Source organism: Dromaius novaehollandiae, chromosome 1 (genome assembly GCF_036370855.1).
Source record: "Dromaius novaehollandiae isolate bDroNov1 chromosome 1, bDroNov1.hap1, whole genome shotgun sequence".
Classification (NCBI taxonomy): domain Eukaryota; kingdom Metazoa; phylum Chordata; class Aves; order Casuariiformes; family Dromaiidae; genus Dromaius; species Dromaius novaehollandiae.
Genome location: NC_088098.1, coordinates 62,023,042 through 62,034,693, shown reverse-complemented (window position 1 = coordinate 62,034,693; position 11,652 = coordinate 62,023,042).

Here is an 11,652-nt window from a genome sequence, read left to right as displayed (position 1 = left end):
GAGGCTGTATCACTTCATTGTTTACATCTCAGGAAAGAGCAGCTGATAAGAGAGGATGAAGGAGGCCAAAATAGCTCCCTCCCCCTCTAAACCAGAGTCAAAACTGTTCTGCAGAAAGATCCCTGCTGGATGGCTCAACAGCTCTCCTGGCTGTGTGCAACAGCACAGTTACACTGCTTAGTCATTGCCATTGCTTTGCCATACATCCCACCTAGAAAGGGAAAGGAGAAAAATCCCAGGAATTTCCTTCCTAACCTTTGCTTCCACCTCCCATCCAGGAGTAAGCACTGCACGAGCAACAGAGGGGCAACAGTTGAGGGGAACAGCAGGGACAGGAGATAGGGCTATCACAGAATCACAGAGTGGTTGAGGTTGGAAGGGACCTCTGAAGATCATCTAGTCCAAGACCTCTGCCCAAGCAGGATCACCTAGGGCATGTTGCCCAGGAAGGGCATAAAGTCAAAGGAATATGAAAGCATGAAGTGATGCCAGACCTCTCATTTTTAAGGCCCTGGAGGTGCTGCTTTGAAGTTACATTATCTGCACTTTCTTCTGGATTTCTCTGTTTTCTTAGTCTGAATCTGGATACAGGAGCCTTGCCAGCAGCTTTTTTGTTATCTGAGCTCAAATGCAAACTCTCTCCAATTGTGGCTCAAGGCTTGATGCCCCAGTGCAGCTTTCGGGCATTCCAGCTTTGCCTGTCTCTCTGTGTGTACCACAACTGCAGAACAAATTCGACATTAAGACTGTGAATGAGGTACTAATATTCTGTTTTCTTACAGGAAATGCAGCTATAAATATAACAGGCCCATGTAAAATAAGGAATGTTTTCTCTGTGGCATCTCCTCAAGAAGTGTAAATGCCTCTCCATAGATGTATACACACAGAAAGTTGTATCGTCCCTATTAAAAAAACAAAAACAAAACAGTCCAGAAGAAGTCAGGAGATAAAACTTTCAAACATGCTCAGGGCATGCTCAAGTCACTATACAGCTTCTATTCCTTTAATGACTTCATTTTATTACATAGTAGCCCAATTCTAGCTCAAGGTAAATTCTGCCTTAGCTGGAGGTTTGAATCACTGTAAGTACGATGAAGGCTGAAACTGTGTAGAAACTCCCACCATTTACAGTGTTAAACACTCCTAAATTGCTTTGAAAGTATCAAACAAAGGAGTTTATGGTGAAGTATTCATCCTGAAGATGTGTTTGCTGAGAAAGTATACTATCCTGCCAAAGTCAGGAGGCTGAGAGGTGGCCTGCAGGCTGATCAATATACAAGTTTTAAAGCAGTGTAATGCTGGACACTGTCACAGTCATCTGAAGGTGAATATTTATGCTTTTCCAATTCTTGGAAATTTAGAGCTGAAAACTAACTACAGATTTATTCATGTGGGCCAGTCAGACACTGGTGCTGAGAGTCTTCCAAAACATGTGAAATCTTTCAGGCACAGGAAAGGGGTGACTAACTTCTGCCTCTAGTAGGTTTTTTGAGGTGAAATTGGACATTTATATGACTCTCAGCAGTATGACTAGGCTCCATGGGAGTGGCTATTCTGTTTGGTCCTCCATACCAATGCCCATGCTGTCAATAAGTGTCTATACACACTGCTAGTCCAACAGTCTTTTTAAGAAATGTGGACATGGAGCAGGCAGGAGAAGAGCTGATGAAGACTGAACAAGGAAGGTGTCAGCTGCCTTTCTGTGGTCCACACACAGTGAGGGCAGGGAGCTGGTGGTGGCACTCAGGAGCTGTTATTCCTCCCCATCATGGATACCTTCATACAGAAAAGACAGCTTTTGTCATCTGGCTATTTCCCAGCAGGTTGGGTATGTAGAAATTCTGTATTTCCCAGGGCATGCTGCAGAGTGACTAAGGCTTCAGGTGAATTGACCCTATATGTCATCTTTTAGTAGTTCATTGTGTAGAATAACTTATGATCTAAAAAAGATAATAGGGAAAACAAGGCAATGGGTGATCCAAGCTCAACGGTCTGCTAGGTCTTGCAAGAAAAATAATTTCTTTTTCACTGGAAAATGGAAGCTTGTGGTGTCAGCTGAGTTCTAGCTTTGAAGAACTTTTGTCAAATCCAAAGTGAGGTCCAGTCTCCCTTGATGCCTCAGACTGTGAGAGCCCGTCACAAATCTTCTGTCAAACAGACAGACATCTTTTAAAATTACCTTGGTTCTGTTTAAAAACCAAGTCTGTGCGCGGGCAAGCTCCTCTGAACCAGAAACGCTGCCCTACAGCCAGCCACCTGTCTTGCTCAAGAGGCCGTGCTGCATCTGCCTGCTTGTATTCAAGCCCAGTGAAACAGTATCTATGCATGACGCAGACATTGGTCTCCTTCCCACTTTAGAGATGGGTAAACTGAGAAATATGCATGAATTGACTCACTCACAGAATGAGTTAATGGTAAAGCTGGGGCTAGAAACCAAGAGCTGGCCCTTCCACTCCTCTGCCCAAAGCATGAGGCCTCGGTTTGACGCTGTGCTGGATCATACAGCAACAGTGCTGTATACCAAGAAGAGAAAGTATCTTCCACAAGAAACCAAGTAGTACCTGCATAATTAGGAGCACAAAACAAACAAAATAGCTGTACACAAGCTTCCAGGAGAAGAAAAGAAGCTCTTTCAAAACCAGATGACTGGCAGTTGAATATCATTATTTGTGATGATTGTTGCTAGCCTTTCAGCTTCAGTTTACAGTTTCCTACATTAGTGGTTTGGATGACAGAGTGTAACTAAACCTCGCAAGAGGACAGTATGTACCTTACATCGCCATACAGTGCTACCCTGGATTTGTAAGTTCAAAGGGACCTTGAAGCATTTTCCAGTTGCCTTCCTGCCCCAGAGCTCTCTTGCTACCTTAATCTAGCTTCCTGGGCTCACATTCACAAGGGCACTTAGATGCTGGACTGATTCTTTACAGACTTACATTTAAATACCCAAGATTTAAATTCTGCCCATGCAGCTTTGCAGCTGTCTGAATTCCTTGTGTGCCTAAGCTTTTCCTGTGGAATTCCTTAAATATTTGTATCATTTTCTCTATCCTAGAAACATGGAGCAGCTGACTTCCTATTCCATATTTCAAACAAAATATTTACTAAACTAGATGTCCCTTCTCAAGTCTCATATATAAAATAAATCAGGGAGCAGAAGGCACACAGCTTTTCCTCTATGACTTGATTGTTTGAAAACTCACCTGCTTTATAAGGTACCTTGCTTCAGATCCTTTCTCTGCCTGAGGGGCTATGAATATGTATCACAGAAAAGTACTCTAAACTTTAAATTACATCATCTTCTAGGATGGAGCTTTTCAACTCTGTTGTTGCATCTATTACTATCTGCAGGAGGTAACTACCTATTCACTGTGGCAGAAAGAAGGAAAGTGAAGATTACTCTTCAGACAGTGGTCATGGCACTCACACAGGAGGTGCAGGTCTTACCACTTGCTCTGACATTCCATCTTTTTTAGTTGGAAGTAGAATTAATTTGGTCGAAAGAATAACATTATAGACACATGGCTCATATATGGAAGATGAAAATTCAAGCTGCCTCAGGAAGAAGAGGTATTTGAACAAAGGTTTTTTTGCATCCTAGTCAAGTACACTAGCTAACTAACTAAGAAGAAATCCCCTTCCTGTTTTAGAGGCTGAAAGGCAGGAGAAGATTCATGTTTATGAACCTGAACAGAGACAAATAACTTCCACCAGCTTGAAGTTCCAAAGAGATACCAAATTTAATATGCCCTTTTCTCCTTGGTATTTCCTTTCGACTAGCTTAAACAGTTTCTGTGTTTCAGCCTGGATTTATGTGAATCACATTCTCAGACATCAGACTCTCTGCACTGTACAGATAGCCTAGATACAAAAACTGGGGTTGTGAATACTGGTCAGAGCTAAGTTAAGCATGCTCACAGTAAGCATAGCAAAGCTGGCCCAGGGCCTCTCCTGAATCACATCTTCATAAAACCCATGTGCTAGTATGACTGTTTTGGTTCAGTGAGTGTATATGAAAACTGAGGATTACAATTTTTTTGCCTCAAATTTTCAAGAGAAAATGCAAGTTTGTTACTGCCCTATTTCTTTATCCGTATTTTTTAGTTCAGTTCCTCAAATATCAGTCAAGGAGGTGGTACTCCACCAGCCTGCAGAGGAAGGAGTATGGAGATGCAGCAGTCAGCATATCTTAGCATGAAAAGCGACTGATGAGAGTCTGACTTCTCTCTCTTCCTGTGCCATATAAAATACAGACTGTTAAATTTCACTTGTTCTGCTGGGATAGTTGCTGATGTAACCGCCAGAGTTACACCACTTGAGAGAAGCTATGCCGATTTACGTCAGCCGATGAGGATGTAGTCCTTACTGGGTAGTGTATAATCCTTTCGGTAAATTAAATTTTTTAAAGAAAGATTCCAGAAAATCTACTTCTTTGCAACTTTTTGGCTCTCAGTGTAAGCTCCACTGGCATGAAGCCAGTGAACCAAGGCCATGACTTGCAGTTAAGCAAGCGAAAATGCTGTTAGCAGTGCTACTGTAAGATGAGGCCCGAAACAAAGCAGACAAGAACTCTGTGTCACAAATCACTGCTAAAATCATAAAATTAGGTCAACTATTCAGAGAATTTCCTGCCTTTCAGCCTATAAAGTCAATAACCACAGCAGTGAACGTTCACATGAGGTGATTTATGATTAATTCCTCAGAACAGCAGAAAAAAGTCTCTTCAATGAATACAGCCATGAAATTTAAATCCAAAAAAAAAAAAGAAAATAGGTTGACAATACAAAATCAGAATAACTAGTGCCATCACTGGAGCAGAGAGACACACCAAATGATAAATACAGATTCATTACCATGAGGCATTACCAAGAACTGTCAGACCAGAGCTTTCTGCAAATTTTCTATTTTAGCTGAGAACACGGACTCAGATTCATTACAGTTTGTTGAAATTGTGGAAGTGCCTGAGGAAAAGAGCGAAGAAAATGCTCTGGTTAATGATTTTAAGACTATTAGGCCAGAGACACAGTGAAGATGGATTATGTGGTGATAGTGTTAGAGGTGGAGAGTAATGTGGTGGTATTGTATAAGGAGAGAGCCAAGTGGGAGTGGGATGAGGCTGGATTGTATATGGGATGAGACAGGATTACATAAAGAGGATGACAGAAGAGGGGTGCAACTAAGAACGAGAGTCCAGATACAGATGAGGTTATGAAATCACGATACACAGAGCAGATCAGGATAAAAAAACCTGTGACAAAATTTAAACCAACTGGAAGCACAGAATGACAGATTGATCTCAGTTTTTCCTGCTGTGAAAAATTCCTCTGCTCAATGCTTGTGTGGGACACCACACTCACATTCCCGCTTGTTTATTCCCTTTTAGTGTTAGTGTGACTCCAACCCTTTTCCTCCACATTGAAAAAATAGAGCGTTCCAGCTCTTCCTTTCCCCTCCTGCAGCTGTGGGAGTAAAGCAACAAGGTGCACAACAGGTGACCTGCAAAGCAAAATATGGACCTAGAGATAAACCCCTAATCTGTAGACTGAGCATTCCCCATTGCAATATGATCTTTCCCTAACCCCACCAAGCTTTTTCACATTCAGAAATGACAAAGCAATTGTATTACTGCTGCAAAGTGAAATCTTGCTTGTTTCTAGTTGCCTAAATAAGCCCCTTAAACCAAGGTGGCAGTTTGCAGGTGGGGAGGATGCAGGATGCCAAGAAGTCCAAAAGATTGGGAGGCCTGATGTGTGTCTGGCACTGCAGAATCACAGTGCACACGCAGATCTTCAGGGATGCAATAGTTACTTTTCTATGCTGCCAGTATTCTTGGCTGTCAGGACTCCAGAGAAGCAATAAATCATTTTCTGAAGCAGTAAGGTTTTCCAATATGAGAACAGCTTTGTGGCCATGGCCTTTGAGAGGATTTCCGGGACCCTTCAGTTTCTTTCTCTGCAGGATGCAGGCTTCAGGCAAAAGGCAAACTTTCAGTAAATCACCAACTTTTCTCTGCTTTGGTTCCCTGTGTGCAGAAAAGGGAAGGTAATGCTGCCTTTGTTCCTCATCTGTTTATCTCTTTAGATTGTAATATCTTTTGGCCAGAGACTGTCTGTGCCATACCAAACATGTGATTTGTCACCTCTGCTGGGATTCTGGGTTACTTCAGGTGTCCAATCAATCCATCATACCTTGCTTCTGATCATAGTGAGCCACAAAGTCAAATGAAAAAGATAAAGGAATTTTTACTTCATTTTATTCAAAGAGGTCACATCCCAATTCATTGGCAAATGACCTAATCAGCAGGGATATTCAGCATGCAGATTTGTTTATCAATCTTAGAGGGTGAAAAAGTGACCAGAACCTTCAAGTTAAAAATCAAGAAATCTGTTTCAGTGCTGGAAAGGCACGAGGACAGACAAAAGGCAGCAGGTACTAGCTCCTCACTTCTCTAGGCTTTTCCTCAGGTCCCTTTTGAGAATCAGCAACTTGATCATAATGATTAGAGCTGAAACACACAGTTTTAATGACAGCACAGAAAATAACACACATGCAGGCTGGAAATGGAAAGGAGTTCAGGACCAATTAAATCACTCAGGCTGCACAGACTAAACTAGAAATCAATTCCCTGTACACATGAAGTGGTGAGTGACAGTTCAAGATATACTTTTCCCCACATGCACCACAATTTTTCTTGATAAACAGTAATAAACTGAATAGCACCTTAAGGCCCTAGCCTCCCTCTTTTGCTCCCAGAGGGAGGACGGCTTGTGGATTTAGCAGCTCATGATTATGGCTAAAATCTGTCCAGGACGGTGACAGTTAGGGTGAAAGAACAGAGCTGAGCTGAAATCATGGGTGAAAAAGAACTCTTGCAAATGCTTTGAGCTATTGCAGCTTTCAAGAGGCTTTCTTTCTCACTGTGATCCCTTTCTCTGCTCAGGCTCCCAGGACATCCTCTCTCCCTGTGTGTATAAATGTGTTGGGGGGAGAGGTAGGTGGAAACTTCCCAGCCATTCTGCATAGCTCAAGAAGCCCTTCAATGCTGAGGGTTTGTCCTCCTCCTCAGCGGTCTGCAGCTGCCCAGCGCCACACTGCTCCACGAACTGAAGTGCTACATCATGGTGATGAAACTGGCTCAGTGCCTTTATGAAACTGTTTTCAATAATGCCAGTTTCCTAAAAAAAGGAAAATAAATAAAGAAAAGAAAACCAAACAAACAGATTCTGTGGGTGAATAACAGGCACAAAACAGAGTCCCTTCTCCTCCAGAAAAATAATGGATACACACAGCAGGCTATTCCCTCACTTGAGATGTTCATAATCTCTCAAGTTAATGTATATTCCAGTTAATGGGAATTGTAATCATTGGCACCAGGCCCACATTTAGCTCAGTACCAGCCCCAGCACAAGGGAGGCATTCAGGAGCAGCTCACATGCAAAGGCAGGAGAAATGAGCTGCCAATTGTGTCAGACGTGTTGCCTCAGGGGAAAATCTAGTTTGTGCTGCTACAGCCTTCTGTGTTTCTCTGACCCATTGAAGAACTGGCTGCTTCTTTTGTGCCTAGCACCCACAAAGTGTCAAAATTAATAACATATGGTTCTTATTATCTGCCAGGCTTTCTTGACTGTGTACTGCAAAGTACATACATGGGTGACAATGCACCCAAATTATCTTTTGCAGTGCTAGGAAGGGCTACTTTCTTTCTGAAGCACTCTCACCTCCTTCCTCAGCTTGGCGAAAAAGCTTGAAAGAAAATGTAATGGAAAAAACAGCAAACTGGCAACTCCTTTTTTTCCCCTTGAAGGATTAGACATATGTGTATATGAGTGTATATGCATGTGTGTGCATGTATATACATATGGAGAAAGACAGTATATTGCTTAGAGCAGCACCCTCTGTGAGAGGGAAAGATGTCTTTCATACCTGCAAAGCATGCTATTATGGAATATCTTGCAGTGCAGAGACATTACATCTCTTATGTTTGCACTTGTCATTCATCGAAATTTGTATCAGCTACTCCTTGCATCCTGGGCTGAGCTATCAAGTGCCAAGAGACCAAAAGAAAAGTCTAATTATCTCTAGACTTGCACAAAATTTCCTATGAACTAATGGTACTGGCCTCAGTGAGATATTTAGCTCGTATTTGCAAGAGGAACAACTCCCATTGCTAAGTTACTTTACTTCAGTGGAGCTTGAACCATTATCATTGTTCCCAACTGTTTCTGTAGCACACAACAGCCAAACCTGTAATGGAGGTCAGACTGACCTTTTTTTTTTTTTTTGGTCATTTGTGGCTAAAACAAAGAGAATTCTTTACAGATGGTGATTGTTGTACTGCAATGAGAGGGAGAAAGGAGCGTCTCCCTTCTGTAAGCAAGAAAATCAGTGAGATTAAGTGAGCTTAGAGGTAGTAAGGAACAATATGATGAATATATTTCTTGGAAAACATCAGTTAAATAAAACTGAAATTTTCAGGGATAGGGAGAATGTGTATACCTATTGTGGAAGGAAACATTTCTAAGTCCAACTGGAACTGTTGGTCAAACTTGAAAGAGCATCCAGTATTCAATGGATAAATGAAATCTTATAATGCCTTGCTCCAAAATATGCAAAACCTGGATTCAATTCCTTGTAACTCCCACATCTGAGATAAGAGCTCTATCTGTCTGTTGACTACATGACAGTGAGTGTTCCTCAGGCTCCTCTGTTGTCAGCACTCCATTTTTTACAGATAAACTAATATTAACTGAGGCAGGGACCCAAACTTGGCTCTTCCACATCCTATGTGAATGTTAGATCCCTGGATAATACCTTCATTACTCTTCTAATGAATAATTATTTACACAAAGTGCAATCCATTTAATGAAAGAAGAGAAATGAAGTAAAATCTCCTTCTCTGAAAGTTATTGCATTTGTCTTGACACAGACAGAACACTTTTGATGCTGGAAAAAGTTCACAAGGCAGGAAGCCTGGTTTCCACTCAGCATTAATTGTGCCCCCGTAACACAAGATATGATGAGCAAAGCTAAGCTTAACAAACTTCATTAAGTGGGGTTTGAGTACTAAAATCCAAACCAAGGTTGGACTGGATTTAGTATTTCTGTTGGTTGAGCCCACAAGCTCAAAGGAATTATGCAGACAGTTCAAAAAATGGTTCCAGTCTGGCTTCTCTTGAAGCAAAATTACTATGTTAAGCTCCACAGAAAGCGGTAGTGAGTTTTTATATATAGATAGAGGTTTTATGAATATCCTCTTTGGAGAAATATGCAAGTTAATGCAAAACAAGATGCCTATCTGCCTGACTCTCTTTCATACATCTGTGTTCACACATCTGTGACATAAAGACATCTGTCTTTAAACTAGGCTTCATATATCAGGTTCCCTCAAGTAGAATTTATATCTGTAACAACATGGCTTTGCCTGAAAGAGCTCAGCATCAAGAGGGTGCAGAGGTATCACTATCCAGAGTGCAGGGAGAACAAATGCATCAGGCCTAGATGCTGGAGAGGCCAGGTACTATCAACAGAGTTGGAGGAAGGTACGATGGGAGCTGGTCAAGAAGACACCAGCTCCATCCCATTTTTTGCACCAAGGCTGGTGACAGCTGTCCTACACCACTGGCATAGTGGGACTAACTGTTGCAGCAGAGTCTGGAAAGCTCTTACACTGCTCTCATGCAGAAGTAAGGTGGTCAGAAAAGTGTGCAGTGGTGTAACCGGAGATAAGGAATAGTCCCACTGCTGCAGTGCTCCAGGCCAGAGAGTAAAACGGAGAATAGAGCACAGCAAAGGAAATGTGGAAAAAGAAAGATGTTACCTCCTAGCAAATGCATGTGTACTTGTAATATGGAAGGAAAGGTTTGAGCTAGAGTGCAGAGCATGGCTGGAGTTGAGAAAAATATCTAGAAATTCTCTTTTAGCATAAAGTGCTAAGCACAGTAGTCCTGACTCTTGTTTGCCCAGAGGAGCCACTCTCTGCTTTAGCCTCGGTAAATCTCTGTGGTCAAAGACTCAGGCAGTTGAAGTGGCTATTCACTGACTAGTCAAGGAATGGAGACAGGTTGCTCATATGTACATTTCTACTTAAAGATCCCTAAAGTTGAGTGAAATGAAACCCATCTTTTCCACCCCACCCCTATGCTCCTGTTTCTGGTCTTATCTCAGTGCCTGCTCTGGACTCCTAGCACTTGTCTGAGCCAAAAGCAGGAATGAAGATTCACCCATTTAAAGCAGAGTAACAGCAGCACCAAATTACATGTGTAAAAAATCTGCTCTTCATTCCCAGCCTGACATTTCCACTGACTATTACAAGAGCAGATTTGCCAGGGGGGGACTCACTAGGCCATGACCATCCCCATTCCCCCCAGACACTGGGGGAAGCCTGTGGTCAATGCTAGGGGATGAAGACAGGGCTCATCCAGCATGGTTTCCTCCTCTTCTGTATCCTCATTAAATCTCTGGGCTCCTAATTGACCTCCTTTTCTGGCTCTTCAGCTGGTCAGGCTGGCTCAGCTGGGAACTTCTTGGACTCACTGGCCTGGAGTTGGCTCCCTTCCAGGACAGGTCTGATGCCCGTTACCCACTGGGGGTGCAGGGCTTGTTGGATGTAGAAATAACGTAAGGCAATTTTTGCCTAAGCACAAGTTGATGCCACTGCAGTGATAACAACTGTGTTGTATATACTGTGTGCTTGCAGGCAGTTTAGAAACCAAACAGCACTTCAAAAAAAGTAGGAAAAAACATCACGACGCAATCCCCTCTGAGACGATGATTATGCCCAAGCAATCTCTGAATGTATATCTCTGTTCAGTTCATTATTGTGTAACCTCCTTTTGTCACCTATATAATGTCTTGAATATTAAAATAAAACAGAAGCACCGGATGTGTGGAGGGTTATAAAATGATACACATTTCCCTTCTAAAAGGTCCTGTTGTCTGCTGGCATAATATGAGCATTTGCCAGCATAATCAAGGGAAAGGCAAAATGTGACACTGTGTCTTTAACAGCTGGTTCTAATAGTTGTGCCATATTTTAGTAAAACTGGGGGAAAGAGACAAGGAGAAAGATTATTCTAAAGAAGATGCTGGCAAGTATGAAAGTGAGTTTAAATGTAAATGTTAGTAACTGAAGAAGTATAAGGAAAGGAATTTAACTTAATCCTTTTTGAAATTATAAATTAAAGATAGTTGATCCCTTCTCTTTTCCCTCTCTCTTTCAGCCCCTATCTTCCATTTTTATTTTATTTTGACAGTAAGCCTAATGGAAAACACCAACAGCTGAGCTAAGTATCTGAAGCATTGGACAGCAAAAGGAGAGACGAAGACAGCTTCACAGATTTTGCAGGTTACTGCCTCTATGACAATAACCTCTTTCATTCCCTCCACCCCCTCCCTCTGGGGGTGTGCATGTCCTGCTGTCTTTAGTTGGAAAGCAGAAAGATATTTAGGAGATAAATGGGTTCAAGCATGTGTCCGGGGAGATAATAGCTCTGACGTCATTCTAATTTTCTCCTAGTAAACTAGGGCTTGGTCCTGAAATACTCTTTCAGGCAAGGGGCACTTACATATAAGAGGAGTCCCATTTTCATCCTAGAATAAGATTTGCAAGAGAGCTGCTAGATCTTTACGAAGAGTTGAATGAGGAGGAACTTT